Below are 12,356 nucleotides of genomic sequence, written 5' to 3'. Positions count from 1 at the left end.
AGGGAGAGATGAGGGGGTTAGTGGGAGTGGGAGGGAGAGAGGAGGGGGGAGTGGAAGGGGAGTGGGAGGGAGAGATGAGAGGGGCAGATGGGAGTGGGAGTGGGAGGGAGAGATGAGGGGGGAGTGACAGGGAGAGATGAGACGAGGGGGAGTGGAAGAGTGAGGGAGAGATAAGAGGGGTAGTGGGAGGGAGAGATGAGGGGGAGTGGGAGGGAGAGATGAGGGAGTTAGTGGGAGTGGGAGGGAGAGAGGAGGGGGAGTGGGAGGGAGAGATAAGGGGGAGTGGGAGGGAGAAATGAGAGGGGGAGTGGGAGGGAGAGATGAGAGGGGCAGGGGGAGTGGGAGGGAAAGATGAGGGGGAGGTGGCAGGGATAGATGAGGAAGTGGGAGGGAGAGGGGTAGTGTGAGGCAAAGATAAGAGGGGTAGTGAGGGAGAGATGAGGGGGTTGTGAGGGAGAGATGAGAGGGGTATTGGGAGTGTGAGGGAGAGATGATTGGGTTGGTGAAGGTGCGAGGGAGAGATGTATTTTATTGTAAACAAGCAATGACGTTACGAAAGAGAGCTAATATCCTCACCAAATACACCAAGATGTACCATACTACCAAAAAGGAATGTGGAATGTGCTTGTGTAAAACGCTCCAATAGCTACGGGTCGAAATTGCGATGTATAAAACTCCTAAAAAAAGAATCTTACCATGCGTAATGGAAGTCAAATTTCAAGTCTATGGCTTTAGTTTTTCTTATTAGGTTTCACTGCAGAGAAAAATGAATACATATTTAAAACTTCGCAGAGGGTGGCATGGTATTTTTTTTCTTTTTTGCACATATTTTTCCAGGGGAATTTCGCAAACATACAAAGGATTCCTCCCTTGCAAATACTCATTGCACTGAAAGTAAAAGCTTAAAACCAAGGACTTGGAATAAACCTGTGCACATTTAAGCGATGATTGTTTTTTAAAGTTTTCCGTATTGGCGCTGTAATGAAACAAACCGGGTATGTGTGCCAGTCTACCAGTAGCATTCTGCTTTCCCACTGAATAGAAAGATCAGAGCATGTATTATACAATGGACACATGAATGGGAGGGAGGGACCCATCTTATGCGAGCACATCATTGTCTTCATTGGTCATTGTGTTACGTCTCCTCATCCTTATGGGCATATTTCCGGTTGCCACGTGCAAGCAAAGTATTTAGGCATTACCAGTACTTAAGAGCAGCGCACAGAGTGTTTTATTCTTACTATATTTTTCGATTTCAAAGGCCTAAATTATGAGCAGTCCCATAAGTTTAGGACTAAATTCGTAGGCTCCTTCTCAGTTGCTGGACAGTCGTGCTTGTTGACTTTCTGCATTGCTTATCCTAATAGTGCAGGGCAGTGAGGCTGATGTGGGCCTTTGAAATAGTATTCATGTTAATTGCAGCGCCCGTGTGCTCTGAAATTAACATGAATACTATCTCAAAGGCCCACATCAGCCCCGCAACAGCACACTCTTAAGAAAAGAAATGCAGAAAGTCAACAAGCAAAACGTGTACTTTCACGATTCTGAAAACACACGTCGTGTTGGTTAACTTTCTGCATTAATGTTCCTAATGGTGCTCGGCTGTGGGGCTGATGTGGGCTTTTGAGATAGTATTCATGTTAATTGCAGCGCCATTGTGCTCTGCAATTAACATGAATACTATCTCAAAGGTCCACATCAGCCCCGCCACAGCACACTCTTAAGAAAAGAAATGCAGAAAGTTAATCAACACGATGTGTGTTTTCAGAATGCTTTAGATTTGCTGCATTAATTTTCCTAATGGTGCACGGCTGTGGGGCTAATGTGGGCCTTTGAGATAGTATTCATGTTAATTGCAGCGCACAAAGGCGCTGCAATTAACATGAATACTATCTCAAAGGCCCACATCAGCCGCGCACCGTTAGAAAAATTAATGCAGCAAGTGAATGCCAGCCCTCCCTAACCCCACAGGCGGTAAGGGAGACACTTACCTGCCGCTCCGCCGTGTCACCATTGTCTCTTCCTGCCTCCCGCATCCAGGAAATGACCGTATTTCGCGCCCCTCGCGTTTTCAAAAGCGACGGCGCGAACGGTCTCTCAGGGGCAGTGTGCGCACGAAATCCAGGACACTGCACGCTCCGGGTGAGCATGGTGCGCGCGCACATTATTGGGAACAGTGGTTAGTGGCACCCGAGGCCTTGCGGCTGTCACGGGCCTACCACCATGTGGCGCTGACTGGGGTTGCATAGGGTTAGTGGCACTCAGAGCATTGCGGCCGGCACAGGCAACCCGCCATGGGACAGTGTCTTTGGGTGCACTGAATTAGTGGCACCTTAAGCTGCTGAGTGGGTGTGCAGCCTGTGATGATGCCCCGTCCCGGCGGTCCAGACAGCTCAGGTTTTGTTTGCCCTGCTGAACCGCCGTGTAGGCCAGAGCCAGCGGGCAGCGTGGGCCTACCGCCACGTGGCGTCGCTTCCAGGATCCCAGAGTTAGTGGCACCCATTGGGCTGAGCGTGTGTGCAGCCTGCGATGATGCCGGGTGCACTGGTATGTCCTATGCCATGGAGTAATCAAGACCCAGCACCAAACGTAAGACTTGGTGGCCTGCGGAGCCGGGCTGCATGGTGTGGAGGGTGCCATGCCTGTGGGCCCTGGGCTTGTGGCTTACAGCGGCACGTGGTTGGACCTCCTGTCTCCACGCCGGTGGTGGAAGGTGAGCAGTGAAGCCTGGGTGTGCATGGGCGGGCATGCTCTGATGGGCGGTGGTAGGGGCTGGGGTGCCTCCGCCTGGGTGTGCATGGGCGGGCAGGCGTTGTTGTCTTGTGTAATTGTGTGATCTGTGCCAATCATGTATCTGGACTCTGTTTCAGATGACGGCTCTGTCTCAGATGTGTGACCTGATGTACTGCTATACATGTCGGCAAGTGGTTGGAGACATACCGGTGGCAGCAGGTGAGCATTGTGGCCTGGGTGCTCTTCTTCTCTCTCTCTCCCCCTCTCTTCTTATCTCTCTCACCCCCTCTCTTCTTATCTCTCTCACCCCTATCTTCTTCTCTCTCTCTCTCTTCTTCTCTCTCTCCCCCTTTCTTCTTCTCTCTCTTTCCCTCTCTTCTTCTCGCTCCCCCTCTCTTCTTCTCTCCCTCTCCCCCTCACTTCTTCTCTCTCTCTCCCCCTCTCTTCTTCTCTCTCTCTCTCTCCCCCTCTCTTCTTCCTTCTCTCTCTCTCTCTCTCTCTCCCCCTCTCTTCTTGTCTCTCTCTCTCCCTCTCTTCGTCTCTCTCTCTCCTTCGCTCTCTCTCTGTCCTTTGATATGCGCAGGACATACCTTCTCATCAGGATTTTTGTCTTGCAGGCTGTGACCTACGGATTGCCCTGAGGGGAGCCGCCATGTGTCTTCATTTCATTTCAGTGTTCTATTTAATAAAGTTTTATTCGAAAGTGAATGTGTGATGCTCATTTTTGTGATGAGACATGCATGTCACCAGTTGTGATTGTGTGACAGCAAGCGGATTATTTTGTAGATGTTTAGGTGTAGCTGATGTGCCGTTTCCGTGGTCGGGGGGTGCTGGGGAAAGAGGGTCCCGGGGGGGGGGATGGTGGCGGGTGTTGTTGCCCTTTCGGGCCTCCGGGCCTCAGGTTCAGTGGCAACATGGCATCTGTTGCCCATCCGATGTGGCTGTGGGCTGGGCTCCTTTTGTGGTGCAGGCTGTGGTCCGACTTTGCACCAGGTCAGAGCAGGTGTTATTTTCCTGCTGCTAACGCGCCTTATCGTTTTGTGTTCTTATCGCAGTTCTGGCTGGTAGTTGTGAATGTTGTGGAGTTGTGTTGTCACGGCTTTTGGCATGGGAACGCCCACTCTGTATCTCATTTACGATAGCTGCGGGGGTCATCTGTGGCAATGTTTTTTTGCAGCTGCTATCGCGGGTAAACTGGTGCTGTGGGCTGTTAACACTAGCTTGTGATTGAGGCGATAAGTTTATCGCAACTTTGGCTGCGATAATGTGGCGTTAACTCAGCGATAGTTCCTTGTGAATATCCCCCACTATTTCTTATGAAAGCCCTCACTCATCAACCTAGTTGGTGGCATGCTTCATCACCGGGCCCCACCCGGTTGCATGAGCGTGCCCCGGGTGTGCTACAACGCCTGTTGCTCCTGCTGATATGTCAGCGTTGTGACGTCGGTATACAGAGAGTTTAAACGTTGAAAACTCGTGTTCGCTTTTTGGTAGCATAATTTGAAATTGTGCAGTGCTTGATGTTAGCACCAAATTGCATCATATGCTCTATTGCTTGTTGTTAATTGTGGTGCTTCATTAAATTACGTTTTGAGGAATTCTTAGACGCACCTTATTACTTAAGCCTGTCAATTAACAACAATCGAAACAAGAAACGTGTACTATAAATAAATACATAAATGAATGAATGAACTAATAAATATACAAATATTTCTTGTATCCGCAAAATGCATAACTCATGATTTCACTTTACCCCAACAGCATTTCAACATTTACAAATTTGTAACAACACCAATGGCGAGCAGGGGACAGTCATTATACATAAAAGTGAATAGGTTTCAATACTTACATTAAGTTGGAAGGTTACGTTAGCCATATGCTTAAAACATCTGAAATGTAGAAGAAAGCAACAATTTGGCACACTACCGATGAGAAATATAGCATAATGTCAGTTGTGAAATTTTTAAATCGGGATGGCGGCCACACCGAAATACTCGAGTATGAAACGCAGAAAGGGAACACGATCTTCAGAAAAGTCAAAGAAACAGAGTGATTGCAAGTAACTCGCTTTTATGTCACAATCATGCGGCAAAAATGCATTTTATATCTTTAGAAAAAAAATAACGTTTAAAATTCATATATGACAAGATGCAATATCAATAAAACCATTGTCCTGCGTAGATTGAACATTGCAAGTAGAGCAAAAAAATTACAGACTGAAAAGAAGAGAATGGTAACAACTAACTTATTGTATTGACGTTGCAACGGAGAATAATTTATGCGTGAGGTAGATTAAAGCTGAATTATGGACATTATGTTGTTTGTCACAAAACGTCCCTCTTCTCTATCCAAATCTGTAAAGCGCATGCTCTCCCAGGGTCCCTGATTAAAGAGTGCCCGGATTCTTGAAAAGGATACCATCTTTAAGGTTCCCAAAGCTTTATCAAATAAGACAGTTTCCCACAATTACCGATTTAGATTCCACAGAGGACACATGGATAATTTCCTATGGGAAAGTTGTGACTTCTCCGGTCAGATGTATTCAAAATATGGATGTATCATAAATGCCTGAATTGAGACGTATGAGGGAATAGTCTTTTCGCAGAAATTATGTCAAAAAAGGTGTATTTTTAAATTAAATTCTGAGATAGATTAGCATTTGATAATAGAGGCCCCTGTTAAGACTCACTGAACTATTAAAAAAACAACATATTTCTCCATAAGCTTAGTTTTGGATAATTGTGCCTTAATTCAATGCAAATAAAACTGGCCTGGCGGCTATTCTCCAAGGTTTTTATTGCTATGTGAATGAAGGATCAGTAAACTAGAGAATACATTTTTTGAATTAGCTGCTGCATAGAAATGTACACATATTACACAGAGCTCATTTTATTGTCCACAAAGTTCTAGGTTCCACTTCCTAGAGTGTGCTAATACGTGTGGTAGCATTGTTCAGAGTTCTTATAATAGGTTAAAAGTGGGCACATTCTTGTCAGAAGAATTGCAGAGGATAGCCATTTACAATATTGATCATTCTGATTTCACTATCACATCTCCCATGTTACATTTAAAAACATTTCTGTAGTCAGCATATCCCAGAAATTCTTATTCTCAATGAATACAACAGAGATATAGTAGATCAAAGAATCAACATTAATTAAAACACAGATAGGTAATCACACCATTTTATAGGGGCGTAGCTTCAGGAGGGGTGTAACAACCCCCCCACCCCCCCATTTAAACGGACTTTCTAGTAAATAGTTAAGTACAGATGTTTTCAGTCGGGTATGGTAAAGTGGTTGTCGGATTTCACCTAGTATTTTTACAATCACACACAGACAAAAACACACACACTCTCTCTCTCCTCTCTGTTTTAGAGACAATTTGTCTTTTAAGTAACTCTAATGCGAACTGCTCTCCCTTTCCACTGCCTCTTAAGACCCCTCATGCCCTTCTTCTTATAATGTATTTTATTATAAAATGCCAGCGTGATTGTTGGGAAATTTGAAGCCCACTTCAACCCCTCCCAATCTAGCTTACCAAGCTATGCCCCCGCCATTTTACGTTTGTATCCAAACTTTCCTTTCCACCTAGCTAGTGTAGTTTGCAAATACATGCTTCTTAGGAGACATTGCTCATCTGATAATGGAAATTGTAGATCACTGGAAATCCTATCACCACTGCAGAACATTCTATTAGGCCCTCTAAAATGCATTTTTATTTTTTGGGCCTCTATGCTATATTTTTGTTCAGCATGATTGCTGCAGCGTGGAGTACAAAATCCCTCCCTCCGTCACAGACCAAAGATCTCACAAACATACACTATCCATACATTCGCTGGTGGGGCCCATAACACCAACATTCACTCACCATAAATCTGTTTTTCTCGGGAGGCGATTATCTTCCAAACGCTGACATGAAAGGAATTACCTCTTTACCCTAATGAGCAACAAATCTACGCAACCTTCTGATACTCATTAGGCCCTGAACTTCACCTTTAGTATTCCTCTCATAAATCGGGATGGATCAGTTAGTTGCTGGTTTAGGTTGACTTCCAATTCTCTAATTTACCTTTAAATTAATAAATTTTCAATGAATAAACAACCCGACTCATTCTGTAGTCAATCAATTCAATCTTTATCTAATTAATGCAAATTAAATCATTCATTTATTCAAGTCGCCATTCATCATATTTACCTATTCTGGCTAATTGTCGTCCTCGAAGTCAAATCCGGTAGTCTCGCCAATCTATGCCCATCAAATTTAGTGATTTCAGTTCATCAGGAGTTTGGGCATTAATTCAGTTCGTCAAAGATTCAGGGAAACAGCTGTCCTGCAGCGTCACCGTCCTCTCCGTCAGCATAACGTCAGGAAATCGAGAAATGCCAAAAACGAACCAGCACCAACCTCTCTATTCTACCATAATTTATAGTAAAATCATTGACAAAATGTAACACATATTGGTTTCCAGCTCCTCTGATTCTCATGAACTAATGTCTCTTAGATCATCAGTCTTGCTTGTTCCGGTTTTAAGAGGCGTCTTATTGTTCTTTCGAAAAGCTGGCTTGCTTCCCAGGGCGTCCTTGGTGGGTACAGTCTGATTAGGGTCATGACGAGGCCACTGTAGCTGGCGTTAGCGCAGGCGCACTTAACCCAAAACCTCGTGTAGCGTCGACAGTCAAGTTAGGTACCGGAGGCAGCCATTTTGTGGCAGGCCTAAATAGTCAACTTAAGCAAAAGAAACACAAAACGCAATTAATACATAGAAATAACTAATAAAATGTTATTCCCTCGCTAATACCCATATGTGTATGTATTTAACTAGCAAAAAGCAACCCTCAAGGGGTTTATACTTACTGAATAAAGCACAAATCACAAATACATCACAAAAGCAACATATATCATGCAATATTCTAATTTTCTATCATTAGTATGCGTACATAATTTAGTTTACAAATTAATAAAGTCATGCAAAGCAATCCCACGTGTATTTCAGTTATTAATAAGATTGATTAATAATTTCCACTTCAATCCATTAGTTCGATTATAATTGAGTAATTAATTTAATTAACATAAACATGCAAAAATGGAGAGGGTATACACATTTTTTGCATTACTCGCTCCAGCATGATCACATCATAGTGAATGAATACATGAATATATAACTTGCGAAGAGCTCTGTCACCTCCCAAAGGAGAATCCTGGTGCTGAGGTTGTAAGAGCAAAAACTCTCAAACGACGAGAAGAAGAAAACAACAGTCACTAAATAAGGTAGTAGCAGAGCGCATCCAGGGCCTGGAAGAGCCAGGTCTTCAGAAGCGTTTTGAAGAGGGCTCCTTATTCTGTGCAATACAGATGGCTAGGCAGTAGATTCCACACCTCAGATCCTAGCACTGAAAACGATTTTCCGCCTCCAGTTTTTAGTCTGAATGATGGAGGCTTGATAAGATTATCACAGGAGAATCTGTCTGTTGAAATTGGCAAGACCATCACAATCAATGTAGCCTCTGGTGTTGCAAGTATACTCCAGGGGGCCAGATTACTAGACTGACACTCAAATGTAAGCAATATTTATTAGCTATCATCCTAACTAACACTCTACACTTGCATGGAGGGGTAAGTCAGTGAGTGAAGGTATTTATAAATGTAACTGAAGTCCAATGGCATCTTGGCACTAGGACAACAGTCCCCCCCCCAAACAAAAAATGCCAGACTTAAAACCGTAACAAAAGAGATAAGATTTCAAGGAGTTACAACAGGAATCATGATCAGCCACTTGATAAAGGGCCAAATGATCCCCTTTTAGAGCTGAGAGATGAGGACAGAAAAAGCCCATCTCCCAAGACAGAAATCTCTGAAAAGGAAAAAATGAGAGCAAAAAGAAGGAGTTAATGCAGAAAATAAAAGGCTAATGGCTAAGCCGGTCCACCACAAATCTGGGGAAATGGGTTCGAGCCTCGGCAGGGACGCTCAACATTCTGTGATTCTGGGTAAGTCACTTAATATCCCTGTGACTAACAAAAACAAGCATTGGCATAGCCAATAGGTCTCGCTTTTGGGACCTTATAAGTATTTAGTTATGCAGCACAATATCCTTGGTGCAACAACATTAACTGTTGCATGGTTAAACACTTATAAGGTCCCAAAGGTGAGACCTATTGGCTATGCCAATGCTTGTTTTTCTTTTACCAATCCAAGATGGCTGGGGGACACTTGCATTGGTAAGTCACTTTACTTTTATGAAAAGGCATTTTGATGTCCGGATTGACCAGCAGCAAATGACAGGTGCCAGACTATCCTGAAACCTTCAAATTAAATACATTATTTTAAATGAACAGGAGGAGTGGGGGAGCAACAGAGGAGCAAGTGAGGGCTATGAGTATGGGGAAAGCAACAGAGAGTGCGTAGGGGACGAAGGAGCAAACAAGGCGCTTGAGTCTGAGAAAGAAAAAACAGTAAAAAGAAAAGCGAGGCAGGGGTAGGGAAACCAATGGGTGAGTCTGGGAGAGGAATGAGGGAGCAACATAAGTGCACATGGGGAAGGGTTAATTTTGGGTGAGAAGCAGCACAATGTGAAAGAGGTAGAAAACAAACACTCATGAAGTGCTGTAAAGAAAGAAAGAAAGTAGTTAACTAAATGTTACCACTGGAAGGATAAAAATTGGCTAATCCAAAGGATGGTATACAGGCTATGCTCCAGAGAAAGTACATCATTAAGGATAATGGGGTAACCCTGTGTCCCTCAGAACCTGGGTTTTGATAATATTATCTACAGTTGGTTAGGTCGGGTGTTTAATATTATCTACAGTTGGTTCTGTCAGGTGTAATATAATCTACAGTTGGTTCTGTCTGATGTAATATAATCTACAGTTGGTTCTGGCGGGTGTAATATAATCTACAGTTGGTTCTATCAGGTGTAATATAATCGACAGTTGGTTCTGTCGGGTGTAATATAATCTACAGTTGGTTCTGTCGGGAGTAATATAATTAAGGCTCCCTGTTTTCCATTTTTACAGATTTTTACAGGTAAATGCAGACAGAAAACATTTATATTCTTGTCTGTATTTATTTTTAAATGTGGATAAAAACAGAAATTGGGTTGCTTTTTGAGTAATTCTAAATACACTCTGCCATGACTGCCAGGCCCATATCTGTGTGGATTGATAGGTAAGGGGGGTTAAAAAAGAAAGGAATTTTAGTAAAGAGGCTTAAACAGCAGTGGATATGCACTAGGTTGATACTGAAATTTGCATATTTTCTAATAAGTCCACTGATTTATCTTCAGTGAATGTTCACGGCATCGAAACCTGGCAGACATTCAAGCATCGGTGTCTATTTATTGGTCAAATAAATGTGGAAATATACTAATTTCAGCTCAATTTTTTCACAAACTCCCAAATAAAGATGGATAAATACAGATAAAATTAGCAAAAAATAAATATGGATAAATACAGACGGAAATGTCAAAAAAATGAATACCTTAAAACCGGGAGCCCGAAATATAACCTACAGTTGGTTCTGTCGGGTGGCAGAGAAAGGATAAGCACAAGAAGAGAAAAGGAAATAAAAACAAGCACGCGAAAAGAGAAAAAACAAGCAAAAGTGACGCGGCCGCCTGCGAAAGTGAAACTGATCGCGATCAGGCACTAAAAGCTGGCGGCAGAGCGCGCGCTCAAGCGCGTAACCGCAAGCTTGAGGCCAGCAAAAGCCTTTGGTGGCACTTTTAAAAGCCACTTACTAAATGTCTCGAAGAGACCTAAAAACGATCAATACATTCTGCTAAAGTAGTGCAGGGCGCTGTATAGAGTGATGCCTGGTTAAAGATGGGTATGAGGACTCCCAGTGTGAAAAAAGAAAGCGTACCACCTACTTGCTGTTCCGGGCTGTTACAACATTGTGCTGTTTACAAACACAACTAGAGATGGAGGAGTCTGAACATATTTTACTTGATAATACCCTGATGTAAAGTAGCAAACTTCTGCCAAGTTCTAAGTGCTGTAATGACAGCTTATAATGGCACTTTCTTGTATGTCCCTTCCCACCCCTGATGAGACGATGAAGCACATTCTCCTAAGAGAAGCGCCCTACACTGTGAAGAAGTGACTAGATGAATTTGTGCTATATTTGCAACAAGATCTGTGTAGGGAGTTTTTTTGGTGTCATGCGTGAGTGACAAGAGTGGCACTTCCACTGCCATGGATCGCTCCGGCTCAGGGCGATGAGGAAAAGCAAGTGAGAGCTCGAACATGCGTAGTTTACTTTAGGCAGTTGCTGTTCATTACTCTGCAGGTTCCTTATGGATTTTTGGTGGACAGCCAAATGCTACTATAAGCAAATGCCTCAATCTACAGTCCCCAGAAGGATGAAAGGCTGAAGCAGCGTTGCCAGGGTACAAACTCTGGACTTTCAAAAGACAGCATGAGTCAGTAGCAAAGTTTTCTTATATGTAGATGTATTTATTTACTTATACGAACAATGACAAGAAATGTTGTACGTAGCTGTATGTTTCATATTACACTACAAAGTAGTTTAGTAGATAACAAACAAGGTAGTGTTACGGTGGCAATCGGTGAATGGCGGTGCAAGACTTTGCACTTCTATACATTTCCGTGAGAACTGGCCAAGCATGGTCAGCTCACTGAGCTATCTACCGGATGGCTTGTATCTATGCCTCTCTGCGGAAGAAAGGAAGCGCGCTTAGAGGTCAAGAAGGAACGAGCTGCACTCTCTCTCTGAGGTCTGCTACGAGGCATTATCACACCCCTGGGTGCGAGTTACCAAGAACTGTCAGCCTCACTTGTAAAACTAGAATGCCGGAGGCCATCCGAAAACCCACAACATAACACGATGACAGCCAAATGGCACGTTGCAGGCGGAGCATGTGTAAACAACAGACGGTGAAATATTTTTGTCGTGAGTGGGAGAGGCTGGGACCGAACCTGTGCATTCCACACTTAACTATGCACCAGACATATCCATGCAGAGGAGGCGCACGAGCGTGGCGTCGGAACGTGGCCACACATTCCAAGGCCACGTGACGAGGCGGCAGGCGACGTAGGGGTGCCCCACTGAGGGGCTCGTGTTGGGGGTGGATGTAACACCGTGCCAAGGCCTGCACCTCCAAGGATGGAGATCAGAGCATGATCACTTCCCTAATTATTTTATTTTTAATAATTGGTTTTAATTATTGGCGGCCAGAGGACTGTACAAGACGCATGCTATGCAGCATGAGTCTGACCAGTAGAAATGCACAATTTCATTTAATTTATTTTGGAATATATACAGTGCGACGTCAAACAAGAGTTTGCTCCCTTGGGGGAAGGCATGGACAGGTGGGGAGGCTGGGGGGAGAGGTGCGTTTGTATCATGCGCTGGGTCAGGCGAGACCTAAAAAAGTGAATGTGTCCGTCTATAATGTAACTGGTGCTCATGTAAAAAGCGCCATGATACCTTTGGGTCTAGTTTGCTCTATATAAAACTCCACAAAAAAAGAATAACATATCTAGGAATTCTCATAGAACGTGAGGTGGCTGCCTATAGAATGCGTGATTATCATAACCCTTTGGCTTGTTTTACAGTTTGGCGAATGGAATACTCTGTCAAAACGTGGTAGATATCCCGCA

The sequence above is a fragment of the Triturus cristatus genome, chromosome 11, assembly GCF_964204655.1.
Source record: "Triturus cristatus chromosome 11, aTriCri1.1, whole genome shotgun sequence".
NCBI lineage: Eukaryota > Metazoa > Chordata > Amphibia > Caudata > Salamandridae > Triturus > Triturus cristatus.
This window is presented reverse-complemented; position numbering follows the sequence as displayed.